The sequence below is a fragment of the Aphelocoma coerulescens genome, assembly GCF_041296385.1.
Source record: "Aphelocoma coerulescens isolate FSJ_1873_10779 chromosome Z unlocalized genomic scaffold, UR_Acoe_1.0 ChrZ, whole genome shotgun sequence".
NCBI classification, from domain to species: Eukaryota; Metazoa; Chordata; class Aves; order Passeriformes; family Corvidae; genus Aphelocoma; species Aphelocoma coerulescens.
In genome coordinates this window covers 58,988,355-59,011,051 of record NW_027184085.1, presented here as the reverse complement: position 1 = coordinate 59,011,051, position 22,697 = coordinate 58,988,355, and positions in this window count along the sequence as shown.

Genomic DNA, 22,697 nt, shown 5'->3' with positions numbered 1-22,697 from the left:
AGAGCTCAGCATGAGGAACAGCTCTCCCCAAGCACATTTCCTGTGTCTGTCTGGCAGTGCTCACCGTGGTGCTCCACTGAGAGAAAGGGAATTCTGTCATCGTGTTACTGTACTAATAGAGTGTTTGCTGGCAAGCACCAGTAGGCTCTCCAGAAATATGACACAGCAAGATAAAGCTTATACAAACTGAGAGACATAAACATGACCTACTTGTGTTAATCCTGTAAAACCACAAGTATATGACAAGAGGAGGCAGCACTACAGAGCACTGCGGTCTGTGATTCTCCACTGCAGGTTTTCACTCTGAAGAGACAGGATATAAATGCAGATGTGTCTTCTGTTAGCAAGACTTTACTTCTGTGCTCAAGGTAAGGCTTCTTTGTATCTCAATTAGCACCCCTACTAACTAGGCTGGTTAAGACCCACTTTCAACATACACAGAAAATAACACCACATCCACTATGTTAACGATCAAAGCTATACAAGTTTGTAGATTGTTTCAAAGATCAAAGACAGTCTGCCAGACTTCATTATCAAAAGAAAAAAGGGACTCTGACTTCAAAAGGCACTGCTTTGTGCTTTGTTTCCTCCTCAAAAATAATTTTGAGGATGGTGAGCCACCTCAGAGCAATCTAAATTAACAAGCTTTTGACTTTACCTTCTGGCTCTGGCTGCAGTTTGATCTTCTCATTCTTTTCCCTTTTCCTTTATGTCCGTCTTAAGTAAATGCTGATTGTTTGTCCCACTGGCTTAATACTGGGACAATTAAGGAATAAAAATTGAAGCACTTCATCAATCTGCAAGTTACCTAAAATTGCTCCCACTGCCTCCCCCAACTGTTTTGTCTTGCTCGCTGCAATATTGTCTGCAAAAGGCTATTTGAAAGTATCTTTAATTAGTTTTTCTATTTCCCTCACTGAAGTGATACTTTGTCAGATTCACAGAACTAATTATACTAATAGTGAATAAAAATAACATCAAGATTAGAAGACTTTGATGCTCTTTGAGCTGTAATTCATATGGATACCTTTTTGGAGGGGAGTTTTGAAAGTATTCACATTTTCCTGAATGCTTTAAATATTTTTAAACTACTACATAAAGGAATTTTTAGACTTTTCATAATTACTCACAAGGCAAAAAACAGCCAGTCACACAAAGATCCAAACCTGAATATATTTTTTCATATGTCAATGCTAACACTAATAAAACAATATAAAGGTTTTCCTGTATCCAGGGCTATTTTACCCTCTCAGTGAGGTCTCCATTGACAGTTCCCATAGCCTCCATCACAAATAAGCTAACAGAATTAAGTCAACAGCACTGGGAAGTTTACTCAGTCTAGTGCAGGACTAAGAGAAAGTGTGCATCTTCATCCAACTCACCTTCTCTACAATTAGCAGTCATCCAGATACCACTGATGAAGAGTGCCTTTGATTTGCCTCTGGGATCTAGTTTTCTGTTTCAGAAATTGCGAAACGGATGACGTGAACAGATTTTTCCACTACCTTTAAATACTTAGCTAAAATATGTAAGTAGTTGATCTACCACCTCCTGGGCTCCTGCCTCATAGGTGATGATCACTCATCCATCTGAAGTTACCCTCTAGATACCTGGTAACAGCCCCTTCTTAACATGTTATTCCCATTCCTGTTACTCTGCAGATTAATATCACTGTAAATAAATGCCCAAAATTTACTTCAAGCTGACTCACAGACACTGTCAATATTAATGATGTCAAAACCATGGTGGAAAAAGATCTTCTACATATTTGCACTGAGAAATGTAAATGCTTGCGGAAACACTAAGATAAAACTAACACCCTAGACAGAGTGTGCTGGACAGGCACTGCAGCTGAAACATAGATTTAGAAGAAACACAAAGATTTTAGGTATAGGCTAGCTGTGTTGAAATTAGTTAGAATAGGAGGGAATTTGGGCCCAGCTAGAGTTAAGAGAGCTGGACCTGAAATGGGTTTTAAGATGTTAGTAACTGATTACCAAATTACTGATGATCTGCCATTTGTATGTTTGCTTACCTGTGCTTAGAACGAGGAATAGAAACATTGGTAAGTTGGTCTAGGGAACAAGGACAATTACCAATTTCCTCCCTTGGTGGGAACCCATTCAAAAGTCATGCAAGAGGAAATTTGGAGGTCACTAAAGTAATTAGGATTGTTAAAGTTCAGAGAGGCAAAAAGGTCAAAATGAGGAAGATGAGTTACTTCATCTTTTTTGGGACCACTGACCTAATTCAAGACCACCGACTCAATTCAGAACACACACTACACATGCTTAATGACATTTAAGCTCATTTCCATACAAAGTGGAGAATGGGAGGTGTTAATGTTATGAATATGCATTTGTATTTTGGATATTCATAATATTTGGAAATAAAAAGTCTCGTGTTTGCTTGTATCGGGGCCCTGTGTCTTAGGGAGCTATCCCACGCAGTGCCTGGTGCCAAATAAAACACACACTTTCTAACTCTAAACTGTCAGAGAGTTTTTGTCTGTCTCAGTTGGATATTGATATTAGATCGATATTCATATTTTGGTAAATCACAGCCATGGAGCCCTCAACCAGAAAAGCCAATGTCTGAAATGATGTAAATATGCCATAAAGTGGTACTCAACAACAAAGCAAAAGGTCCACAAGTGCTCAGAGGAGAGAAGGAAAATTAGAAAAGCATTCAACCAAACCAAATGTTTCCTTTTACTTAGCATTTAAAAATTCTGGTTTTGAATAGGCATAAAACCAGCATTGGTGTGAGGGGAGGAAGTCTCCCTAAAGTCATCAGAACACCCTTCTTAATAAGAATATTTTGTTGCATAATCTTTTAGACTACATAGATCAACTAAATACGGTTCCTGGCCACTCCACATTATACTTCTTAATGTTTTTTCCCATGCTAATCCCTGAAGTATCATCTAAAATTTGAGAGGCATAAACTAATTAGCAAGGTTAATAACAAGGAGCCAAAATGCAAAACTGCAGACAATGTCTGAAAAGAGATGGTTGGTCTTTGACTGCTTTTTGCCTACTTTAATATCCCTAGCTTTGTTCTTTCTCAAATGTTCACATGGAGATAGTCCAATAAGTACTTATACATATATATATATATAGCATATAGCATATACGCACACATCCACGCACATATGAATATATATAGAGAGACGCCACCACATTCACTGAAAATATATAGATACAGATATAAAAATTAAGACTGTTCTCTTCAGGGTTTTCTTTAAGCTCTTCTTGCTTAAAATGTGTCTTCTCTGTGCAGGATGGCTGGATGCATTCCAAAATTCACTTTTAATCCTGATTACATGTGACATTTTTTTAAAGGACACCTCTGAAATAATAATTGTGAACTGCAAGTGTGAGTAGTGTGGAGTCCCCAGCAGGCGTGGCACAGTGAGGAGGCAGACTGCAGCACACGGCATTCTCCAGGCTTCCTCATAGCGTGCCCATAGCAAACCATGTCAAGCATGCAGGACTGCGTTGGTCTCTCAGGAAACACTGATTTCTGATGGCTGCAGAGTCAGACCCTGAGACTGTGCAGTAGGCAAGAAGGTAATCTCTTTGGGAGCCAGGACAAAACGAACCTGGAAGTCTGCTTGTTGAGATTTCTTGGCATTAATATGCTCACAAAGATAAGGCATAATTTTAAAGTCTTCCCAGCTGTCTTGAGAACAAACTTTTATCCACTTTTAATGTTTTAGATTTTTTTTCCTCACAAAAATTCACAGACAGAATCAATAAGAGCAGAACAGCAACAAGTGCGGGATTCAATTTCTTCTCTGCATGTACACACACACACACAGAGTCTTAAGTGGTCTGTGATTTGGCCTCAGGGAAAGGAAAGGAAATCCAGGATTTAATAATCAACTTCTTCATGTCCACACTGTGAATTTTATTGTTAAACCTTGAAAATGATGGTGAAAACTTCTCTCTCAGATGGGAAGCACCCAAAAATCGGGCAGCATCCAAAAATCACGCAGTCTGCAAAATTTTTCCTGCCTCAGCTTGCATAAATAAAGGGCAACTTCTCATACAGGAATGATATGAAGCTGCTCTGCAGAGGTTCATGGCTCAGAAAGTCACTTTGAATGCTGGAAGTGACCTTGACCCCAAAACTTTCGAGGTAAGAGTGTGATCTTCTGGTCTGTGAAATATACGAATTAATGGATTCTTTTTTTATATATGTTTCATAAGCAAAGTGTGAAATTCTTTTTTTCTTGTCCAATTTATTTCTGTCTCCCTTTGCATACAATACTGGTTTGCTCACTGAAAAGGATGAGTGCAATCAACCATATGATCTAGGCAACTTTAATGATTTTGCTGCATAGCCTGGGCCAATGACTGGCTGTGCAACTAGTGAAAACAGTTCAGTAAGTGCTTAAGATCTGTTCAGCTGAGAGCACAACTTAGGTTTGTATTTCTCTGTAAGAATATGTTTTAGCTCTTTTGAAAAAGTTGCATGTAAACCTAGTCTTATGAAACATTCTAAAATAGCATGTTTTCTTGATTTAAGATCTAGTTTTTGTCTTTCATTACTATAAAAGCAAGAGAGAGTTAAAGCTGAACAAGTTTGGATAACAATACTCATAAAAACCACCTGCACAAAGTATTGGTTTTGCTCCAGCTTGCCCTATCCTTTTCTTCATTTTATCTTTTTCCACTCACTTTCCCAGCTAGCTGGCCTGACTGCTAAAAAAAACCTGACTTCATATATTGTCATCTTTAGGTTTTACAACAGTTCCTTCTATAAACAATGTTCAGTTCCCAAATAATTGAAATGTTCTTGAGGAACACAAGCAGTTTGTATTCACCAATGCAGAGCAATGAGCACAACCCTAAGCTAATGGCCACCTTGCTCATTACACACAAGATGGCTGTATGTAACAGCCTCGTGGGAGCAAATACTATTTGCTGCCTGTTAGATAGATAATGCATTAAAACATGATTCCAGTTAGTAAACGGCATTCAGACGCCACACAAGGGACACTGTACACCTGCATCTGTGAAATGGTCTACGATAAAGAAGTACCCACAGTTTTTTTAAAAAATGAAACTGCTTCAGGAGGAATATTATTAGTGGTGAAGGCAAAGAAGTAAGAGTTTATAAAGAAATGTCTTTCAAGGTCTACAACAGAGTTTCAGAGCCAGGGCAGAAGCGATTCTGTGATTCACCCAGGGGTCACAGTACCATATTTTGGCAAACTTTATGCCATACAGGAAAAAGTTCTCTCCCTTTACTTTCCATTTGTGCAGAACAACCTGGATGACAGCTTACACTGGAGAGAAACTCCTTGTCGTCTCTGGGCACGAGAGAAGAAAGCTACTTTTCTCCAAAAACACCTGATGTTTGAACAGGAAATGCCATAAACGAGGACCTTGTCTACTTGGAGAGGCAACTGGGAGCAGCTCATTACATATGTGTTCTGGATGGCAGACAGAGGTACCACTTCCCATAAAATGTCCTTTTTTTCCTTTTTAGAAAAATATTTCTAATGAGTCCCTTACTGTGACTTTTACTAGAAGACCACTGTTTGGCTCCTTCATGACAGTAAATATGGTCCTGTCACGTGACACACATGACCTTTTTTGGCAATTAAAAATAATGAACCTTGGACTGAAAAATATGTTGAAAATAGTTTTAGAGACAAGCCAGTTGGCAGAACACAACCATCAGAAAATATCTCAAAAAATATTCCACCTACCCACACAATCTCCCTGTGAGACTGTTCTGGGAAAGATGTTGCACACTGCTCCACATCTATTTGTGCTTGGTGATAAAAGTAGAATAGCGGAGTTCAACATACCCTGTGGAAAGATTAGTAGAGGGGGAAAATAGCAAAAGCCAAAGTGAGCTGGTTGCTTTTTTAACCCTTATAACTTATGGCTTATACAAAGCTAGGCAAGAAGGACAGGGTGATCTCAGAATAATTCTATGTGCATTAATTTTCATGAAATTCAGCAGTAGATTTCACCAGTCTACTGCAGCTCATTAATGCAAAGACATGTCTGAACAGATAAATTTAATATAAAATAAGAGGTGGTAATTTTGCTGATCATTTATTTACCCAAATAAATGTATCTGGTTTAGGTGCCTATTAATTTTTGTTTTCTTCTGCTTGACTGGGACACTGCCTTGAACCTATAGAAATGAATGGGCTCTGGAGCATCCTGACCAGCCTATCTGGGAGATCTGAGAGGCAAACAGACCTGGCATGAGGGGTGTAAAGACAAGAAACAGCGCCAAAAATAAAGGCCAAACTGCAAGAGTACAGTTCCCCCAAAAACCTTGTTGCAGGCTCACAGTGGTCACTGTTACATAATCAACAGTCAGATTTTGCCCCTAGAGAAGTATTGCTGCAGGAGAAGTGCCTGGACTAGAGCAGCTGTTTGGGTTTATGTTATAAGTAGCAGCCTTCCTGCAGACAAAGCTACTACTGAGTTCAGCAGACACTCCAGGCACATCTTCCTTCATGCATCAGGGCAGTACTGTAGTATTTCAGATAACATTGAGATAACAGTTTTCAGATGTGATAATAGTTTTCAGATTTTCTTTTAAGCCATGAAATACCAATCCTTTGCTTTTCGATATTAACATTTTTTCTATATTATGATCAAGAATAAAATCAATATATGAGGTTCTAAAGAAAAAAATGCAGATGAGATATAAATAGTTCAGTAACTTTGTCAACATTATTAGTAAAGTAATTCAAGTATTCTCATCCATTAACATAACCCATGACTTCTCTTCATAGGGTTCTCCCTGTTGCTTAACACCTTGTCTCTATATGTATAGGATGAAGTTTCCTGTGTAATTTCTAAAATTTAATTTCAGCTCCAGAATAGACAGTCATATTTTCTGAGTCGAGAATAATAGTAAATGACTAATTGCTTTGTCCATGCTGAAACAAAATAAATTTAAAAAATAACAGTAGCTATTATTAGTGTGCTCAAGGACTGACATGAGTGTACTGCAAAAAGAGCTGAATTCAAGTTCCCCAGGCAACCACCAGTTTGGCATTTTCTAACCTAGTTTCCCACTTTTCTCTTAATGTCACTTTGAGACAGCAAAATACAAAACACATACACAACATTTAGCATAGGGTACCTCTCCTCACAGTTTTCTTGAAGCAGTGGTGTACTTATAAGGGATTGGAGGCTTGGGGGCTTGGTTAACTCACTGCTGGAGGCCTATATCTGGATTTGAAGTCTTAATAGACTGCTAGTGCACAGTAAATCCACATGCAAAGGCCAATTTGAAATTCAGAGTTATGCTTCAGCCTGGGGAGGCAGTACATACAGCATCTTGGTCAGGCTATATCAACAGCTTCAGCAGGCATGAGGGCAATTTTGGTGGGCTTTTTTCTGATGGGCATTTTGTCCCACAGCAGCCTGGGTAGGAAATGGAAGAAAATCCCACTGCCATTTCTTGTTCATTACGTCTAAGGATAAACAAAATAGCAGAACATCTCACACAATGGCAAGCCATGGAAATTAACCTAATGTTTATGCAGAGTATTGAGGTGCAGCGAGTTGGCAAGATGAAGAAGGAAATAATCTGTTGTTTGCAAATGAGTTTGACTTGATCTCAGAAAAATGAGAAAACTGCCGGTCTTTGCACTTGAGGGATGCAAACAACTTCTCAGTCCTGCATCACTGGCAAGGTTGGATGGAAGGCAATCCAGAGTAGCAGACAGATAAGACTACAGAAACCTTTATTCTGCATCTCTAGGTAGGCCAGACTCTGGAGGCTGATCCACACAAAAGTGTGCTCTGTCCCACTACTTGAATGAAATGGCTTTTATTTACTGAGCAGAGAACCTACTTGTGTCAAGAAAATTGCTCACACGAAAGGGGAAACTAGGATCCTAAATTTTAATTCTGCCACACAATCACCCCCCAAGAAAAAGGGGTCAGGTCCTGGGAAGTGGCTCCATAAGCTGGAGGCAGCGTGAAAGGAGCTGGCTATGGAGCAGCACTACCATTTGGCAGCACAGGTGCTGTTTGTAGCAGGCAGGCACTGGCAGCTCCTTGGCATGCTCCTCATACTACAAGCCTGTGCATGTGCACTGGGCTGCCTTTACAACTGGAGCAAGATGCTAAATCTGTCATTGTCTGTCTCTGACTTGACTCCAAATGCGGTCTGCTGGCAAATGCTGACACACAATGCCTGAATAGGGGCTCTGTGGAGTGTGCACTTGCATGGTCCAGTCCACCCATCTCATGTTTCACGTCTGATGAGATTTGGAACAGTCTTTCAGGAGCTATAGGTGCTAGATGAGATGATAAGTCTCATCAAGCACAGCTGGGAAATCTCCATTTTAGGATCCATATAAGAATTATCAATCAACAACTGTTCAGATTATAGCAAAGGCAGTTTGTTCATGCTCCCTCACACAAAAATATACATATTTCCCACTGCCTCCAGGGGTCTCCTAAAAATTATAAAAATAGGAGAAAACCTTTCACAATAGGCTCATTGTGACTGATGTGCTACTAAAGTGTAGCAGATTGAAACTGCAAGGCATGTTGTGCCATAATGTCTGTATCTGGATTATTCCCTCTTTCAGCAGCTATCAAATATGGTTTTATCTTCCTTTTTTTTTTACATAGTTTTTGCTGAGTGAAAGTAATACAGTCCCTCTGAAGCTTCTGAGACATATAAAAAAAGGTACTTTATTTTTTCATTTGTGTGCTCACACTTGGGGTTCCTACAGTTTGTGCTCAATCAGTAAAACTGAATGGAAATAAAAATGAAAAATGAAAGATGTAAAGCTCACGGATTTATTTTTATCTTGAGAACCTTCAGGAAGGAAGATTTTTCAGCCTCTAATCTTAATGATACAGCAGTTAGAAGGAGTGATTTTCTCTGTGAGCTTTGCACATTAATTAAGCTGTATTGTATATTTTTAGTTGAACTAGTCCTTGTTACTACCACCTCTGTGAATCTCTGCTTCAAAATAAAATATTCTTGTTGCAAAACAATGCTTGATTTAAACAAGGTAATTAGAAGAGTCATCAGTCTACACAAGAATAGTTGATTTTATAGTCTATTAAGAGAAAAATCTTTTATAGCAAAGTCCTGAACTGTCTGTTTATAAAAGAAGTGTTTTGAAAGAAGGGATTACTTTTAGATGATTTTGTGTGGGCATCCTAAATGCTCAACTGCAGCCACAGACTCACTACATAGTTACAAATATACAACAAAACATAGTTCAACATATGTGCATTTATTGTCCAGATTTTTTAGGCTGTCAAATAGTTTGCAAACAGTATTCAGCACATCTCTCAAACATCCTTGTACTGTGAGGTGACTGGTACTGCATTTCTCCTTTCACTGAAATAACAAGGTCAAAATGTTCCATTTTATGTGAATGCTCAATATAAAACGACTGCAACCTTATTTCAGAAAGTACTTAGTGTTCTTTTGAGCCTCATGTTGAAAGCACAGTTCAAGGATCCTCCTGCAATTTAAAGGTCTCTGTCAAGCACAGGGAACAGGTGCCAATCATCTGTGAAAAATGTAATCTAGGTCCCCGTGGCAAAGGCTGAAATAGCCACATCTCTATTGCAGTGCTTCCTGAGAGAGGCTTCTTTCCTTCCCTTAGCCAACCTCATTGCACAGCCTGCCTGGACTCTGCAGCAAGGGACATATGGCTCCTGTATGAAACAAATTTTTTAGCTGCACACTCTCTGTACATCTTAATTGAAGCAGCCATTTGAAGACTTCCCTGTAGCTCATAACTTTTCAGCTTTTTAACTCCTGATGTGGTCTGGAAAAGAGTGCAGCCTAAACGTTCTGTGTGTCACATGCCATTGCTTACTGCTCTGCATTGTGGCAGTCTGAAGACACACCCAAATGGAGCATCACTAACAGACACACCTCAGTAACTGCAGCAGCAGCTAATGTTGTCTACAGCTCCTCTCATTCTACGAGCACCTTCCCCCCCTAACCTGCCATTGCACCACTTGGTTCCATTAGCTCACCTCTCTACCCTGGAGCCTTTGAAAGAACTGTGCATTTCTATTTCATCCATTTTCCTCATCTTTTCATCTCTAATACCATGTAACCATGTAGCAGTAAGAGAACATCAATCTTAAACTAATTTTTTTTCAAAATTCTTTGAGTGTTTGCCTTGAACTAGAAGCAGTGATATGAGGAATCACTCCACACCTCCTTGGTGCAAATTCTCTTCAACCAAAAAGAGGAATTTAAAAATATTCATATAGACATTAAAAGAAAGATGAGAAGAAAGGAGGTGTTTTATTGTTCCCATATTCAACACACAGCTTTCCATTCTGAGCACCCTAAACCAGAACTTACAGCCTGAATGCAGTATTGTGCTTTATGTTGCTGCAAAAAACCAGGGCCTTTAAAAAAGAAGTATCCAAAATGTCAGGAAGCAGTGGGCCACTTTGGTGAGCCACAGCTCTGCAATACCCAAAGCTGTAACTATGATTGCAACCAGCTGTTGGCTTGATAGCATTTTAAAAAAACATTAAATATTCTTGCTGGATTTTCTTCTCCAAGGGGCATCTAATGCACATGGCTGCCATTTTACTTATGTTGTCCTCATTGGTGTGGTACGGTGGGACACTTCAGTCATGCTAGAATAGGAAAGGTCCGTTTTTATGGGTACTTGTAACATGGGCTTTTTATTTGGGCCAATTGTTTTCTTTTTATCCTATAGTACTGATGGGAGTTCTCTTCTCTCATGTTCTTCAGGGATAGGTGCTTCATTTCATGCATGCCTGAAGCTGTGTTTACTACTGGGAAATGTGCTTCCTACATGAGAAATCCTGTTGGGACTGGAACAAAGACAAATCAATCATTCCAGAGATTGGAAATGGATGTTGGAAGCAGAGCTGTGTAAAATCATGAATTCCAAGACTGAGCAGATAAATCCAACCACCAATTTATTTACCAAGTCTTTGCATCTCTGAGTCTGCACCATAATTTGTGTTGAAGCCTCCACAGGGTTACAGGAGCAATATCTCCACACATACCTAAAGAGCCTCAAAGTGGTTTCGTCTCATGAAGTTTTTTTCCTCTGAGAACATACACTTTTTTTCCTGTCTGAATTTAAACGAGTTTCCAGCTGCATTCTGTTATTAGCTGTTTATTAATGAAAGCATTGCCTTGTGAGTTTTGTGGCAAGTAATGTATTACACAGCAACACAGACAACAGACGTAAGATCAGTAGTACCCATTCAACATCTGTGGAGTAACAGTCCCCAAGATAAAAATGGGGTCAATTCATGACAGTGATACAAAAGAAATGCGTGGAAAACACCCTGAATTAGAAAGCCTGTGGTACAAATCAGTTACCAAAGACTAAGGAATCTGCTCTCTGAGCACGGTGGTGTTAAAAGGTCTTTGTTGCTTCTCCTTTTCTTGTTCTTGGTGAATCTGTGATTATACAATGAGGATTCCATTTAGAAAGAGAATTATGTATGCCTTCTTTCCCACTAGCACCTCAGTCACAATGAACTTCATCTACATAATTTCATTCTTCATCTACATAATTCCAAACCTTCCTCAAGATCTACAGTAATTCAATAAAAAGATAAAAGTAGAATTATCAAGACACTAACCACTGTGAAGCCCTGCTCACATTACCTACGTAATTTGCTTTCCAGCTGCCCAAATCCCATTGACCTCTTTTGGTTTCCACCATTTCAACCAGACAAGCACATATTTTAGACACCTTGAAGGGTACCTACCATACTAAATACTGACATACTGAACACCATGAATATAGTACCCCTTGACACCAATGCCACTGAATACATTTTCCAAATTGCTCTTAACTTGCCAAGCAAGCAAGCAAAAAAATCAACTCCAAAAAGTCTGCACTTAAACTGGTAACATGCCCCCCTCGTTCTTCCTGTGTATTTTTAACATACACCTCCTATAGCTCAAAAAAATAATTGTTTTCATTCTTGAAGCAATTTGGAAAAGGTATTTGCAAAACAGTAGGATTGCAAGAAGAAAGATTATGTTCATTGTTAACAATGAAGAATTTTGCATCAACTGATTGGCTATGTTTATGGTTTCAAAACACATGGGATTCTATTATTGACCCTCTGAACCTTGAATTTCTGATGGCTTAAAATTTACAGAAGCATTTCATTTTCTTGCCTACCATTGGTAATATTGAATAAGTTGTAGCTTGCATAGGAATAAATGAGATAATTCAGGAAAATTACAACTGCTTTTTCTTACTTTTCAAGATAGCAAATACAATAAATGCAAATTCTTGTTTACCATTTGACCATTTTAGTCAAAGTAGGAGACCAATTTTATTTACTCCTTTTTTAATTTTATTTACTCCTTTTTTAATAGGAAATGGGAAGGTAATTTTGAAATCTTTGCTTTCACTGAAACCAATGTGCAGTATCTTCACTACTTAGTCACTGCTGATAAAGTTAACTCTGGCTAAAGTATGAGTCATTCACCACTATAGGAAATTCTTGTTCTCATGTATTACATGAAGCAGAATAGAAAGAAGAAATTGTCCAAAATATCTTTAGCACTTATTATGTGCAAGACATTAAACTACAGTCAAGCAGAAGGAATTGACAGCAATGCTCAGAGATGAATTTTGTAGCTCGTCCCTCAGGCTGGCTTGTAGCCTCTGTGCTCCTTACTCCAGATAAAATTTCAAATAATACAAAGTAATGATGAAAGAGGATTACATTTTGTGAGAATGTCAAGGAACTATTACACCACATTCTTCTAATTTTTGTAGTATTGATACAGTGTCCTCTGTTATTTTTGTGGGAGCAGAGGAGTTAACAGCATGAGGTGTTCTTTCCATTTCAGGTAACAGTGCAGATAGAGATTGTTTTGACTCACAGCTCACTCCCTTTGAATGACAGACTATTAAATTTTACCTCACTGACCTCGTATGAAGTCTAAAATCAGTGATGTTACAGTCAACACTGTGTCTGACTAAAGCATATTTTCTAAACAGTCTTTCAGTCTAAAGCCAAGAACAGCAGGATAGGCAGTATCAGAAAAAAACACCACTTCCTTTGACAGCTTCTCCAAGTGATTCATCCCCCTCCCTCAAAGAAGACACAAATTCCCCTTTCTTCCTGCTTGAATTTGTCTGGCTTTTGGTTCCAGACATTTGCTCTTCCTCCTAGTCTGTCTCATCAGGGTTAAGTACTCTGCCGTTCCTTCTCAGGAAGCTGCTGTTCTCTCTCATTAAGTTGCTTTCTCTGATGATCTAGATGTATTGAGGTAAAGGCCTCTCACATTAACGAATTTTACATTACACACTCCACTACATTCTGATAGATTTTTGTTCTATTGTTCCTTATTCCTTAATTCCTTTTTCAGAACAGAACTACAGAACTGTGTGCAATACACAGTGTTCTATAACCAGACATAAACTTCCCATTTTCTCCCACTCAAGATTACTCATTTCAGGAAAGCATGTACAGATGTTTTAGGGATGGAATTACTCACCGATCCTTTCTTCGGAGTTCATGCTGTCTGCGACATCCAGATTTTTTTCAAAACAAGTTCAGTTCAGTTTTTTATTCTTTTTTTTCTTTTGGAATACAGAAGTTATCTGCATTTAAATCAAATATGCTGAAATAATACAAAGTAGCGTCATTAAACCAAATTTTTACTTTTCTTACAGTCTCTATAATCTTATTTTTAAAAAACAATTTTTTTAACCATAACTATTTTTATTTTCAGTTAATAAATTCTACGTAACACTTTAGTCAATCTAGTGCATAATAAAACAAATTACTAGAAATACCACTATTTTGTGAGACATCCACTATCTGACTTTGAATTTATTTAACACACACTTGATTTACTGATATTATTTTAGTGTCCTTTTAAAAACGGAATCTCATGGAATGAATAACATTCAGTTATTATGAGGTTACCTTAAGCAACCAAAGTTATAAGCTGCTTGAACAAGACCTGTTTTCCATAAAAAATGTGGAACTTACTGCATTACAGTTTTGTTCAATCAAATCCAATATCAGGCCTTTCTATTACAGTGCTTAAGGCTGAGCTCAGTTTAACAAGTTTCCCATGCTACACTTGTCCACCTCAAACACCTCTCACAAGTGTTATCATCTTCCACATTTATTGGATATTAATGTTAGCAAGAAAGACATCTTAACCAGTGGTATAGACTGTGCAAATCATCCAGGCTTTCTGTCTGAAGTGTTTATCTTTAAACATTGTTAATTAATACCCTCCTTAGTGGATAATAAGGCACTATGTCATCCTCATGTGAGAGTGGCATATCAGCTAATTTATTTTCAGATACAGAAGAGAAATGGTTATGAATACTTGTCTCTTCCCTGCATCATCTTTTTAGCACCACCATATATAAATGGACTTTGCCATCCTTTGTCTGTTATAAACAGGAAATTTTAAATATTTTTCTACTCTTTTCCTTTTTAAAAAAATCATTCCAGACTCCCTCAAGAGAGTTCTACACAACCATATTTTTTAAAGTTTTATAGTCATTCATATTTCCCCTCTTAGAGATTGCTTTGATTGTTTTAATCGAAAATTTTATTTCTTCACTGAAACAGAAGATTTCCATTAGAGCTGTGCACTTCCTCAAAGACACATAATTGCAGTTCTTTCTCTTCCCCATAAAATGTAAGATCAAACTTTTTATTCACAGTTTTCCATCTGAGTTTTATTTATAGTTGTACTTATCTTTGATAAATAGGGCTTTTTATAACTTAAAGTAAATATTTGACGGCTTGGTGTCATCCCTTTTCCTTATAATAAAAGCAAACAGATAATAATGATTGATTTACAAACTACCAGCCAAATTCCAATCCAGTCTTAACATTATCTTAATCCATCAATTTAGGGCTCTAAATGTGACAAACATATTCATGTTTTATCATTAGAGAAAGAAAACATCATCAGTAATTGTTATAGACTTCAATGACTTTATACAATGACTGTTCACGTCTCTCCTCCAAACTGAAATTTCACAGTAACAAAAAAGTCTCATTTTTAAGCATTCAAAGCAGTGCTCAAAGAGTAATTTTCCTTTTTTGTTCTGACTCAACAAATCAATCATTAAACATATCCCGAATTCCAAAATTTAGGCTATAATGTTCAACCATAATTATTACAGCTCTACCTTATATTTTTATTGGTATATTGAAAACATGTAATCAAGCAATTGTATTTTATCGCAACACCATGTTCCCCTGTACTCTGAATGTCCTAAGTAGCATTTAGCCAACAAATTTGACTGGCTTGTAATGTCTCAGCACTGACAAATAGCTCCAAACAGGTATTATGAAAAAATTTCTCACCAGTTGGATTTACTGGTTGCCTCCAAGTCTGTGTTGGACTTGCTGCTCTAGCACTCTTTCTTCTAAAGTAGATTAAGGCTGTTTCAAGCAGTCTCCAGATGACTTTAGATTACTCTAAAATGCAGACCATAATCCCAAATCTTTGAGAATACTTGTCAGAATGAATATCTGAACTCCTCAGTGTTTCCTACCTTCTCTTTTTCTCAGAAAAGAAAGTTGGCCACTTTCTCTTCTGCTGTCCTTTGCAATTTCAAAGCTCTCTACAGACAGCAGTGTTCAACTATCAGGTAATTTGCTCCTATTTAAATAATCAATTTGATGAAATTTGCTGAACACTCCATAATCTGGCCTAATCGTGTAGGTATAATTTAAGACTTTCACTGAAGAGAAGTTCATATTCCTACTGCATTCAATTCCTCGTCTGAATTCTCAGTATTTTTAGTAACAAATCATCAGGCACCTCAATATTAATAAGTTTATAGTTTCATCAGGTGTTTGTTTTTGTCAGAGGTTAAATCATGGTGCATTTACCAGAATAAATATTCCTAGCCAAGAGGAAAAAATTCTGGTTGTCATTTTTATCACCAGAAATCTCTAGCCTATTAATTTAGTCTTAAATATTTACAGTCACTTTAGTACAATTTTATTATGTTTTCAAGCTACCCATGGCAATATCTCTTTAACCTTTGTTTCCTTGAATACTGCATAGCACTGGAATTTGCATTTCCAAAATAAACATTGTCTCCTGCAGCTTCTGGCACAACTTGCTCTTTGCAAACCAGAGCTTTGGTCTGTCTGTGTTTCAGAACAAAGAACACCACAAAAACTTTAGGAGACCCACTAGGAGCACATTAAGAGACATCTGCAGGATCAGAACAGGATAGGAGTGTTCAAAGGAAGCTTTCTTCCCCGGGACAAACATCAATCAGAAAGCATGTTTCTGACAGAAAAGGGTTCTGTTAAACAGGTTTTCTGCAAGTAAAGAATTAGTACGGAAATAATTTTGAGATAAATCATGATACCAGGTTATACACTATATGGATGTTAAACATAAAGAAATAGTCCCAGCCAATGCCTGCTGTTTAGTATATCATTAAAACTACTGTAAACACTTGCAAGAAAAAAAAGCTATCAGTTGGGCCTGCCTTGTTTTCCAAGGGACATTGGTGTCCAAAGCACAGCATCCTTCATCCAGGCAAACAGCAAAGTTGCAGGAATAGTGTCTCTGATATCAGTGAAGTTTTCTGAGATAAAAACACAATAGAACAGACAATTTTTCTTGAAAATACCCTTATTGAGAGCAGTGAATGATCCTCCTGAACTCATTCTCAGTTTTCCAAATACATTAGACTAACATTTATCAAAGTACAATCTGAAATATAACTGTCCCTGAAACTTATTACAAAGGAGGGAACAAAGCATAGAAAAGGATACCTGGTAATCCTAATATTTTATGATTTTTCGATTTGTTTAAAACATCTGGGTACCATACATCTGTAGCTATCTCTCTATTAGATGCCTCAATGAAACCTTTTCCAGATAGAGAAGACAGGAAACATATTTCCACCTTTGAGGAGGAATTTTGGGCTTTCATTTTCATTGCTTTCAAATTACTAATTTCTTAATCAATGTGTTTCTTTTGCACCCCATAAGAAAGAGTCAAGCCTGCACATTCATTTCAGTCGCCTTTAAGAGGTGCCACTGGAAATAAAATCCTGAGTACTGATCCTCCTCTACCACAGCCTCGGATCCTTCACTCATTGTAAAGTGGATGTGAAGTACTGTCATACTCAACCAGAGAGAGTGGCCACACAAGAAAAAGAAGAGAGCACTTGCAGCATTTGAAAAAAGAGTCTAACTACTGCTGAAATTCTGCAATGAATTTCAGCAATATTCCTCCCCTCTGGAAAATCTCTACTGCTGGGACCACGCTGATGTTATTTCTGATCAGACATCCACTCCAACAATTTCAGTCTACCAACAGTGTTTTGGTCCCCTGCCATAAAACACTGCACATGTAAAATAAATTTCCCTGCAGCTCTAAACATGTATTTCACCCCCTCATAATTTTATCATTATTTCTTCTTTCTTCTTGTCTTTTCTCACTCCTTTTTCACGTCCCAACAATATCTGAGCAAATTAGAGAAGTGGAGTTTTTTTCTGCATAGCAGACTTCTTCTCCCTTAACAGTCGTGCTTTAACCCAATAATTATTTTAATCAGTCTTCTGAAGCAATAGGGTAAATGTAAGCACACTTTCAAGAGAGGAGCACATCTCTAAAAAATTTTGAAAGTAGACAATAGGTGAAAAAAAATACATGAACTTTAAAAAAGACCATTCTTCTTAGGCTGGGATGCCATGTGTGTAGTACTCTAATACACATTCATGATGAAAAGACATTTGCCTCATCTAAGATTTGCAGCAGGTAATTTGTGTGTTTCTGTACACAAAAACAGTCTGAAACATTTGATAGACCTCACTACAATGACAGTTGGGGTTTTTTTTATTTTTCAGAGGAACTGATGGGCTATTAGCCAGGGAACAGTGGAGCCTGTAGGTTCTTTTAGTTTACTTTGAAAGTGTGACCTGCAAGTTTTAAGTTTTATGTGTGTACATCCATCTCTCACAAATCAACTTCAATTGTGAAACAGTTTTCCTCTGTGTATACGTAGATAATGAATTCTTCCTGTTGCAAAGTGACCTCTAGAGTCTGAGGACTCAGTTTCATTTCAATTTGTGTCAATGAAATACTTGACAAATTGCTCTATTTAGAGTCACGTATATCCTGGATTCCAGTGCTGAGCATTGCTACCCCTCTGACAAAGATAAATCAGCCTGTAAGATTTGCCCTGTATCTTCATGTCATGGCTGCAATTACAGGTGTGAGTCTAAAGTGTAGTCTCTGAACAAAGTAGGATGTATTACAGTGACACAATATTTACTTTCACAAAGATAGAAGGCATTAAGCAACTTGAAAATTTTAAGAAAAGCTTTGAACAGAAAATGAGAACTAATTAAGGAAAACCAAACACTTTTAACTATGTAAGTGTATATAGATATTCTAGATAAGTGCATACAGATTTTTTTGTGCTCTTCTTTTTCTCTTTAAATGAATACTAGTTAGATTCACTGTCAGCTCAGTTTAGCTTTGAGACTATTGATTTAAGAATCTCCACAACATAAAGAGCATTTCTGGAGGAAAGCCATGTCTTGGCTTCTTTTCTGACTCTGCATGATTTTTCTGGAGGAGCCATAATCCAATCTTCTTTATTAAGCAAAAAAACCCACAACAAAAATCGTGTACTGTTGTTCTGAAGGCAAAGCCGCCATCAGCGAGATGATGAAATCCTGTGCTTATGATTTGCCCTTCCATATGCTGCACTGATACAAGCCAATGATTCTTGGAGCAGCTGACACTTGTTCCTTTTCTCCTTGCTCTTAAATTATTTCAGCTTCACCTGTTCCTTCCTCAAATTAGCCCCAAAACATTTTTCATTTCTAGGTTTATGCCAGCAGTAATGATTATACCAACTGGTACCTAGGCCTGAGATCAATGGGCCACTCCTTTCTGAAATAGTGTGTTCTTAATTTCTTTGAGTGGAATCAAAGGTTTGCAAAATTATCCCAAAGATTCAAGAAGAATGGGCATTTTTCCTGAGCAATATACATGCAGTATAAAAACATATACTATTATGTATCTTAGGATCAAAAAAGTATATAATGTCAGCACCACAAAACTGAGTGATCAAACAAAAAGAGAAAAGTGTGATTAGATTAATTAGAAATGGTCTGACTCCAAAATTCACAGTAAGACTGTTACAAAGCTGTTAAAGCTTTCAAGTACTCATAAAAGTAAAAATTAGAATATTTCACTGAAGACCTTTTTAACATTTTTTTTATCATGTTAAGTTCTTACTGACTCTAAAGCCATCTACAGACTTTACTTTGACAATATCAATTTAGGTCTTACACACAAATTATTATTAAAATTACAGTTAAAGTTCATGTTTTACAACAATTAAATTCTTTTGTTCAGTAAGAGAAAGAAGGCACATACATGCACGGTGTGCATGCTTCTAACTGAAAATGAGAAAATAAATCTTTTCTTTACTCTTCTGGTGTTTGTGAAGACCAGAGCATGCAGAGTTTGCAATGTAGCAGTATGTAGTCCACTTGTACTTTTATATTATCACTTATGTTTACTGGGAGAATAATTTTTTTTCTCTTTTTTTTTTTAAGTCTACCCTTTCTTCTCAACATCTGTTTTGCCTACAGATAACAGTTACTCCACATTTGCAAAACAGTGTTCTCCTGTTCTGATCTTCAGTGTTATGAGATAGTGGATTCTAAACTTTAGTTTATGGCTTTTTCGGCTAATGGCTTTTAATTTAGCTCTTGTAAGTCCTTCATTACTGTGTTCAGTAAGAGCTGAACACATCTTAAAACCTAGAGTAAGTCTCATTAACTGAAAGTTACAAAAATAATTCCATTTCCTTCTGTCAGTTATGATCCTACATGACTAAATGACCATCAGCCACAATTCAGAATCTCTATGACTTTAAGACCGTTCCTAATGTAAAAGCCCTAATCAGCTCCTAAAAATAATTATCAGTAGAGAAGATGAATAAGAATCCCCCATTTATCAATATCCAAGCTTTATATTTGTAAAAGAACTGATGATTAGAATTTTCCATATGCTTCATTTTAGAGGCTGGCATACAGCAATTAGTAAAAAAGTGTCCCTACAGGCTCTGAAGAATTGAGACAAACCAGTGGTGAAATCCATGTCTTACTCACTTAAAAGAAATCTTAGGAAAAACACATAGCAAAACTTCAGTATATTCTAATCCACCTTCTACAAGGACATTTTGAAAAATATGAGTATCATTACAAGTAATACTGCTGATAATACTTTTCAGGGAAAAAAAAAAAACACAATCTCCACAGAATCATGTTTTCTGTTCAGCCTCCTCATATATAGTCACAGTAAATCAGAGCAGACTTTTATGCAGATTGTGTTAGAAAAGGAGGAGAACTGAATTTGATGCCATGCTTGCTTTTGTGTTTTTAACTGGGGTTTGGATTAAAAATTTTTTAAATTATATTGAAATAAAATTAACAAAAGGCAAGATGTCATATGCAGGATCACTAATCAAACACAGCCCAGATAATATGCACCATGTCTTGCTCAATGGGAACTAATTACTATAACATTAGCTTTGCAGTGTTTAAACAACCATTTCATTATATTTTTTTCTACACTGATTAAATTTTCTCAGCATTTATAATGCATCATTACATCTGCTTTGTGCACAGATAATGCAGAGCATAGCTGCTCATTAAAACTTCACTGCTCTCCTTCATAATTTTAAGTAAATCTAATTTGAATCATTTGCATAAAGTTTTAAAAAGCATTGCTAGTTCTTTATTAACACCACATCTCAGGTGTGAAGCAACTAGACTTGCCACTTGCCAAAACCAGGACTTTTTCAGTTTCAAGGCCTCGGGGAAGTACACATGCCAGAGGTAAATAATAGTTAACTACAGCAGCCCACAGCCAAGCACGGTATACGCACATGAACTTACTGCCATTCTCCTTGTTGCTATGGCATCTTGTCTCAGCGGTGCAGTAATCGACAAAAATTAAAATGGTAGTCTTGTTGTTCATAATAGTCTTCATGGATATGAAGAATACTTCAGAGAACTATGGAAATGACTTGATAAAACTTTCAAGAAGAATTTTATGCTTTCTCCAGTAAAAAGCTACACTGTACCAAATGTTGTACAAGATGGTTACAGTGAAATTTTTTAGTCTGAGGGGGAAAAAGCCACTTTTTTGTCCCTTTAAATGAAGAAATGAAAAAGCCTAGCTTATTTCTTTAAACCATTTTGAAGGAATAACTTACATTTTTAATTGTTGACTATGCAAGACTTTACCAAGGAAAAACAGATATTTATTTCTTTTTATCATTTATGATATCCTTTTTTTTACCTTTCCTAGATATCTTACTTTATATGTATGAATGCTACATATTCATTTGGACATCATAATTCACTACCAGAGAAGACAGATCTGGGAGTCCTTAGGACCCTGGCTCCCAAATACACAATTTTGGATTACCAGAAATTTGAAGCTCTATTTCAACTCACAAAGCATTATGAATTTTGGGGAAAAGTTTGTAATCAGAGTAAAAGTACTCTTCTGGAGGACATCAGAATAAAATATCTGTCTTCTTTCATCTCTGCACCAGGAAGTTACACATCTTGACAAACAAGAAGACTCAATCAAAGTCAGGCTCAGTTTTCAGTGATATTGGCATAAATCCAAAGAATCTCCTCACTTTTAGTAGAGGTAGTAGTATGGGGATTTGCCTTCACATGTTAAATATTTCTATTATTTTAATTAGAATAAATCCTAAAATGGGGTACTGAAGAAGATGATAAATCGATTTCCTTTTTAATAACTGCTCTTTGATTATTTTACTTCTGCAGTGAACCAAAATTGTCACACAAATAGTGTTAAATTGATTATAAATGGCTCTGGTCAAAATGCTGTATTACCCCTGACAGAATCCAAATAATGAATGATATTGTCACTATAGCTGTGCAAACAAGTGGTCAGTCCCAAGGAATTATCTTATGACACAAAACACGAATTGGACAAAGATGGCAATATATTTGAGACTCATTTAAAAGATCACTGTGAAAATCAATTGTGGCTAATGACAAACATTTGTAACTGGGTAATATCTTATTATTTTCCAAAAGGGATGTTGTTGTTTTGTTGGTTTTTTCATCTTTCTTTTCAAAGTCCCCACAGACTACGTTCCTTCTGCGTGCAATGTGATCTGTGCTGTACAGACTGGTTTCTCCTTGCTCCACAGGCACTTCACAATAGGAAAAGAAAACTATCTTCCATTCTTTCTATAGAAAAAAATTCTTTTTCTTAGAAAACATTAAAGATTTTATCTGCTGAGTAAAATATAACTCACCCTCTATCTTCTCCTCAAAGAGAGTATGTCTGTCTGGAATATTTTTTCAATGCGAATTAAACAACATCAATATTATATTAGATATACACAGTCTATATTAACTAGATAGTAGAAGTTTTATACTAGATATGAAAGCCCAGCACCAGTTTCAGCTTGATGGGCAAGCTGATAGTAATTACTCCTCAGCAATATTTGGCTCAGGGAAGATCACTCCTTTGTCCTCAACCATCTTTTTCTGAAGCCAGAGGTTCTTGGAGTCCTTTTCCTGTATTTATACATAACTATTTCAAAAGAAAGTGCTGGCCTGTGAGCAAAGAAAAAAATAAATACTCCTTTCACCTTTCCTCCTCAGAGAGACCACATTGTT